Source organism: Lygodium microphyllum, chromosome 14, assembly GCF_053477565.2.
Source record: "Lygodium microphyllum isolate KBCC chromosome 14, Lygodium_microphyllum_v1.1.10, whole genome shotgun sequence".
Taxonomy (NCBI): Eukaryota; Viridiplantae; Streptophyta; class Polypodiopsida; order Schizaeales; family Lygodiaceae; genus Lygodium; species Lygodium microphyllum.
In genome coordinates this window covers 107734223-107742298 of record NC_141148.1, presented here as the reverse complement: position 1 = coordinate 107742298, position 8076 = coordinate 107734223, and positions in this window count along the sequence as shown.

Genomic DNA, 8076 nt, shown 5'->3' with positions numbered 1-8076 from the left:
CTTCCTTAGCCTTCTGGGTAGGAGTTCAGCTACATATGCATCATAATCCGTAGCTGGGGGCATTGTAGGCGGTGCTATCGTGGTGGACGCTTCCAACTTTTGCCTTTTTGGGTCTTGTCTAGACTCCGTGTTTGCTACAAATGGCCTTTTGACTCTTGCTTTTGGTACTATCTCCTGTACTTTCATGACTAAGAACTACATCATGGACATAAGTTTAGTGGTGTCCATGGCAGGCTTTGGCTCATGTTATGGAGGTGGTTGTGGTGATTTGAGGAGTGAGCGTCGAAGGGAGGGGGTGCAATAGGGCTTTGCCCTTTCCTACAACAACTGGGGCTACTTCAGCGCTGCCGCTTGGTTCGCCTTCATACCGTGGGCTCAAGATTGCCATTTCTTCGGCACCATGGGTCTCCTCTACAAACTTGTGCATGGCTCCTCAACCTCTTCTTTTGCTCTTCTTTTTCTCTCCTCCTCAGCTCTCTATGATTCTTCCCTCGCCCTCTTCATTTCTTCCTCCTCTTTCCTCCTTCGTTCTTCTTTCTCCCTTTTGGATTCTCTTTGGGATCTCTTTAGTTCCACTCGCTCTTCTTTCGTCATCTTCTCCCTTCTTTGTTGTTGGGGCTTCGTGGCCTTCTTCTTCCCTTGTGCCATGGCCTCCTTCTAGGTAGTCTGTACTTCTTGCTCTCCATGGTCTCGCTGATGATTCTCTCATTGGATTGATCTACATCAGGTCGCGACGACTGATGGGGTGTCTCTCCTACCTCCTCTTTGACTCCTTCTGCCTCCTTTATTGCTTCTTGGATGATTGATGTTAAGACCCCACCGAATCTAATCAAGGAGGCCTTTGAGGCAAGCTTCTTATGCACTGATCTAGCCGTTGAGATTGGGGACTCCCCTCCTGTTGGTGTTGCGCTTGTGGCTAGGATGGTGGCCAAGTTCTTGATGGTTTTCAAGGCAAACCCATTCCAATCTACTTCCTCAAGGGACCCTCCGGCTATGATCTCTAGGAGTGTCACGCCAATCCTATTCATCAACGCATTGTACCTCTGTCCCGAGAAGAGAGCATGGGCCATCTTTGCTAGCATCCTTACTTCTGGATTTGGAATGTCTGTCGGACTTATCCCATCCACCGTGTGCACATCATGCTTGTTCACTCCCAACATGGCATATACATCTCTCTAAGGGCGTCTTTCTTTCTCGATGGCCAATCCTAGGGCCTTCTCCACCATTGCAGCACTTAGGGGTACCTCCACTTGACGTTCTTCTTCTCCTGTCCTGACTGTTGCTATGCCGCAGTTCCTTACATCATCAAAGCTTCTCATGAATTCTACGCACATGCTATAGTCTACCGCTTGCCCCACTTTCTCCACATACTTCCGGAGGTCACATTTCTCCACTAATTGCTTCGCAACCAGCTCTTCCAAGAGGGCCTTGTCCAGGTTCATCATGTGTTTGAAGGTGAAATCGATAAATCCCCTTGTCTCGACACTCAGGCCATACCTAGTTTGCTCTTCTTCCGTGAAAGGGAGCTTACCACATTTATCTTGGCCTGCCATTGTGGATACCTGTTATTTACCATAGTCCAACATTAGTATTCCTCATATGGCTTTTTGATAAGCAAGAAATTGATTTTGCTTCCATGAAGAGAATAAACAAGCCGAATTAGAGACATGAAATTTTCTAACAGCAGCCTATTCATTCCAAAACATTTTTGACATTTTCTTTCCAACCCTTTTTTTATTATTTCATGCTTTTAACTTTGATTAAGGCTTTTTGTTTCCTTCTTGCCTATGTTTTCTTAATCACCTTACCCCCTCCTCCCTCAAGAAATGATGAGAGTCCTTCCTAGGATTGGACATGGGAGAGGCAAGGGCATTTGAGCACACTATGGTGCTATCTACTTTGGCATAAGCCAATTGTAGAAATCAGGGTTGTATTCCAAGTGGGCATGACGATCAAGATTACAAGGGCTAACGCATGCTTGGGTAATGTAAGTTAGGACATCAGTTAGAAAACCACCCAAGTTAATGCAGCTAGCCACATGTAGCTCCTCTTCCATAAGGATGCAATCAATGTAAGGGTGGCTAGTCATCTAGGTGTTTCTTTCGAGTGATGGCCAAGACCTTGAAAGAGGTTGGTGCTACGTAAGTTGGGTCATACTTGATTGTTTTAATCGCACGTCGCTGCTTAGCATTAATCATTACTTGGCAATCCCCTTTCTCCCATTGGAGACATAGGTTACACCATTTTTGTAAGAAGGATGAGTCGGAGTCAGCAAGGCAAGTGAGTTCTTGAAGCTCAATGGGTGACACAGGTCTTTGGGGCTTGCAGTATGATGTTATTAGCTGTCTGATGAGTGCATGCTCTTTCGAAATTTCACCATTATCAATCAACTCCTTTGTGACCTTGGAAAATTTTACGGCCATGAACTCGTATTCTTTCCAAGTGTAGGATAACGAAAGAACATAAGAGGCAAGGGGTTCATCAAGCAAGCCAAGGTCAAGTCTTTCGTAGCTCCTAGCAAATGTGGTAGAGGTGAGGTATCTCCTTGGTGACCGATAGAAATGAACATCACTCATAGGAAGGCCTAAGACCTTCTGGTGGTTGGGGTGGAATTGAGCTAGACAGTGATGGGTCGAGGAGTAGTGGTTCTAGGAGTAGTGGACTAGACAATGATGTATCTAAGGGTAACACCATAGTCTGATCCGTGTGTCCAGTCCTGCTTTGGGGTATTGAGGGTGGATCCGGTGGCATAGATGGTGTGTTGCCTTCCTCTTGCATAGCCACTAGGGTGCCAAGCTCTCTAGACTTAGATGATTCTGAGGTATCAAGCTACTACATTGGTTGATAGATTGGTTGGGGTTTTTTGACCGAAACCATCGTAGGTTCTGTAGGCTTTGCAGCTCTCACGTTTCTTGGGTGTTCACTGCCTTAGCAGGAGTAGGGCTTCTTGGAGATGGGATAGCAAGTGATGGTCGTGGTTGGGCTATGCTCCTAGGATTTCCCTTCTTGGGCACCCATATCCATGTGTTGCCTTCATATTATCTTTGGACTTGCAACACATCTTTGGGGATCCATCACGGCTCGACTATGCACCTACATCAATAGCGTCGGGTCGGTCTCTTAGGTTTCAAATGATAGTTGTTAGCCTCGCAATTTCATGCCCTGGCACCCATTTAAGCGTGGGCTTTGTGGCTTTGGGGATGGCCTTAGTTGGCGGTGGTTTTGTAGTCTAGGTGGGTTGTGATGACTCACAGCCCCCCTCCTTAGGCTTGGTCCTAGGTAGCTCTATCGGTGGCATAGTAGGCTTTGGTGGAGCATTGCTTCCCTTGCTGAAAGCTGTCACAATTCGAACGCTGCCAATGGCAAGGTGAATATGCTGCAAATCATAATCTACATTGCAATGTGCTTGCTTCTTGAAAGTGCATCCTAATAGCGATTCTTGACTTGCATCCTTCATATTTGGCAATACATAGAAGATTACTAGTAGGCTCTTAGAGTCGATAGAGATTGTGATCTTGCACCTCCCTAGGAGTGCATATGACTTGCTCTCGAATGGGCTGAGTTTAGTGTTGGTGGGCTGTAACTGTGGGTGACCAATGAGGATCCAATGAGTATAAGTCAAGACATTGAAGTCAGCTCCCTCATCGATCAAGGCATCAAATGCATGAAAGATGAGAAAGACCGAAGCTTGCTTGGAAGTGAGCTATGGTGGAGAGCAAGAGCAAGAAGAGAGAGAGACACAAATGGGAACTCCAATAGTCACAATGTGTGATCGGGCCTTCCTTTATTCAAACTGTCACTAAAAGAATAAAGAATAAAGTGATGGTGACGGGTGCCCACCACCTGCAGTGTGCAGTGGCAGGTACTTTTAGTGTAGTAATACACAGGCAGCTAGGCAAAGGCGCCTTTACTCCCAACAACCTCCCACTTAAAGGCGAATCTGCCCCAATGAGGAAGGAAAAGAAACATAAAAGACAGTACAATGTACACATATACAACAGGATGAGGAAAAAACGTCATCTCATCCAACGCCCATCAATCTCCTAAGAAAGGCAAAGCGCTCAATAGTGAGGCTTTTCATGAGCAGATCTGCAAGATTTTAGTCAATGGAGATCTTGACAAGATCAACAGACTTGTCCTCCATGACCCCACATATGAAGTGATACCTCACCTCAATGTGTTTTGTCTTCACATGGAAGATCGGATTCGTGGCTAGCTAAATAGCACTCCTAGAATCCGAATGCAGCATAGGGGTAGTATCAATCCCAAGGTCATGAACTAAATGGCCCAACCATATGGCCTCCTTGCAAGCCTCAGTGGCTGCAATATACTCGGCTCAGTAGTAGAGAGAGCCGTACATTTCTGAAACCTGGACATCCAAGAAACAACACCTCCAGCATAGATAAAGACACACCCGGAAGTGGACTTTCTACTATCTGCATGTCCTGCATAATCGGAGTCTGTGTAGCCTACAACTCATGTATCCTTGGCTGCCATAGCAAATACACATATCTGTTGTGCCCTTCAAGTATCTCATGATATATAGCATGCCACAACACAAACTGCAAAGGCAATATTTGGACGAATGGCTATCATGGCATACATCAAACTGCCCACGGCTTATGCATAAGGAATCTTGGCCATCTCGGCCCTATGCTCATCTGTCTGTGAACAATCGGCCTGTGAAACCTTCACATAAGAAGGGAATGGACAGCGAATAGGCTTTATGTCCTGCAAGCGGAAACGCTCAAGGACTTTATGAATGCACTCCCTCTGTGAGAGGTAGAGTAGTCCCTGATGCTTGTTGCACTTAATGCGCATACCAAGAATGTGAGAGGCATATCCCAATTCCTTCATCTCAAAGCTCTTCTTCAACTAAGATTTAAGAGCATCCAGTTCATCATGAGCTTTCCCTGCTGTCAGCATATCATCCACATAAAATACCAAAATAAGCAAGGAGCCATCACAGGCTATTTTCGTGTAAAGACATAGATCCATAGCACTCCTGCTGTAGCCCTGTGATTGCATAAAGACATCAAAATTATGATACCACTCTCTAGGTGCCTGCTTCAAGCCATAAAGACTTTTCTTCAACTTGCACACTAGGTGCTCCCTACCAGGTTTTGCAAAGCCCTTAGGCTGCTCCATGTATATCTCATCATGCAAATCCCCATGCAAGAATGCAGTCTTGACATCCATCTAATACATGTCCAAGTCAAGCTACGTGACTATGGCCAAAACCAAGCATAGGGTGGTCATCTTGACCACAGGAGAAAAGACTTCATCAAAGTCAACTCCATGCTCCTGTTTAAAACCCTTAGCAAAAAGTCTTGCCTTATAAGCCGGCTTGGTTTTTCCATGGCAAAGCCTTCTTGCCGTGAGGCAATGCAACCAAATCCCAAGTCATATTCTTGTGCAAGGAGTCTATCTCAGACTGCATAGCCCTCTACTGTCACCCCTGCACATAGCCTCATCATAGGTGAGAGGCTCTCATGCATCTGTAACCAAGACATAATGCATCGAGGGGTCAAATCTATTAGGTGGACATCTATCTCTAGTAGACCATCTCACGATAGGCTCTGTTGCCTGTGTAGCACTCTGGCCATGTGTACCAACTGTTGCTGTTGTCCAACTGGCTGTGCACGAGCATGTGGCTTCTCTTGGAATATAATCTTGTGTATCTCTACCACCCTCTCAGGCTGCCTATGCATCTTGTCTTCATGGAAGACTACATCATGGCAGCAGATGACTTTTCGCACTTCCTGATCCCAGAGGCGGTAACCCATCTCGCCTACATCCCCATAGCCAAGGAAAATGCATTTGACACTCTTAGGATCCAACTTAGTATGCTTGTCTTTGGCCACATGGCAGAATGCTTCACATCCAAAGACACATAGATGTCCATAAGACAGAGGTATCCCAGTCTATACCACCTCTGCAACCTGGAAATCCAAACCACTAGAAGGTGATCTATTTATGACATGCACAGTTGTACTGACTGCCTCAACCCAAAATCTCTATAGTAAGCCTGCATGGCTAAGCATACTGCGTACATGCTCCTAGATAGTTCTATTCATCAGCTCAGCCAAACCATTCTAGGGTGGGGTATAGGGGACGGTCAACTCACCCTTAATACCCCTCTTATCACATAGTTGCTCAAAATCACAGGACGCATATTCTCCCCCATTGTCAATCCTAAGGCATTTCAGTGTATGCCCAGTTTGGTTCTCAACAAATGCAAGCCATCTCTGAAATATAGCCAAGACTTCTGACTTAAGCTTAACAGGGTAAGCCCAGACTTTACGCGAAAAATCATCAATGAACATCACAAAATACTTTGCACCATTCATAAACCGATAGGGCATGGGCCCACAGACATCTGAATGTACCATTGCCAGGGGCTCACTCATGCGTGTCCTATCAGACTTCTTATGCATATTCTTAGTCCGTCTGCCATAAAGGCAATGCTCACATGAATCAAAACATGCGTAGTCAAGGGGTGGTATGTACTACAAACCAGAAAGCATTTTCATTCCCTTCAAGGACATGTGGCCCAAACAGGTATGCCAAAGAGGTACAAGTGGGATGGAACCCACTGACAAAATATGGTCAACAAAAGACTCATCAACTACAAGAGAATAGAGGCTGCCAGTTTTGGCACCTCTAGCAAGCAAAGTCTGCCACGGGTGATCTTCCAAGCAGAATCCTCAAATGAAACATGAAACCCGGCATCATCAAGCTACCCTGTAGACATAAGACTGCGTGTAAGTGCATGTACATGACGTATATCCTATAACAAAAAAGTACTACCAATAGAGAACTATAGTTGTACATCCCCAATGCCAACAATAGCAAGTGACATGTCATCACCCAAGCGAACAGAACCAGGGGCAGTGTGATAGGAGTGAAACCACTCACAGCATGGTGTAACATGAAATGAAGCACCAGAATCCAAAATCTAGCACTGACCATACATAGAGTGAACATCGGTCAACGATGTACCATCATAAGAACTAGCTGCAAGTATGTACTCCCCATCAGAGTCATCAGTCTACATGACATTTATCTCCTCTATTTTTACATTGGATTTCATAGGCATAATGCTATGATTAGGGGACTTTTCTTGTACTTTGTATTTCCCCTTCTCTTTGCGCTTCTCATTGCGCAATTCATGACATTGTGGGCATATATGACCCTTCTTGCCGCAATGATAACATGTCACATTAGCATTTCTCCCACGAGACTTGCTGCGTGACTTACCACGCAACTTAGACCTAGACTTCTGTGAGTCTCTGCCACGGTCATTCTTGCCATTACCATCTTTGCCTCTAACAGTCAAAGCATGCGATACATGAGAGACATCCAAGTTCTTACGGTTGATCTCTTCTCGCAGAAGAGTACTCTCTACATCAGGCAAGTTCAAAATAGTAGCAGGAGCACATAAGGCAGTGCGGAATACATCCCATGACTCACTTAGAGTCCTAAGCAAAAACAATGGAGTAACCTCATCATTAAAGGTAATACCCTGCGAACTCAAGTTCTTGAGAATAGCATGAAACTGGCTCAAATGAGCAGACATTGTCATATTCTCCTTCATGCGCAGGTCCATAAGCTACTTCAGCCAATACATCTGACTTGCTGGACTTTTCTTATCATAGAGGTTTTTAATTTTATCCCAAAGCTGCCAAGCACTTTGTGCTTCCTCAACCACATTGTAATATACATGTTTAGTGAGAGACAAGATGAGGGTGGATTTGCATAACTCATCAAGCTCATCCCATTCGTCATCACTCATAGTTTCAAGCTACTCATCATGCATCCTTAGTGGCTTTATCTATGATTTCTAACCAATATCTGCCAAACTTGGCTCTTCCAATAGGCATAATTCATACCATCAAGCTTAGTGATATTGAAGATAGCACTATCAATGGAAGAAGAACCCATAATGCAGTCTAAAACAGTGCAGACTGTTCAAAACTGCTTGTTGTTTTCTGCTCTAAACAGCCAAAATACCACCAAAACCAAGGCAAAATGACCACAAGCTGATAGTTAATGATGCTGCCCACCAAGTACCAT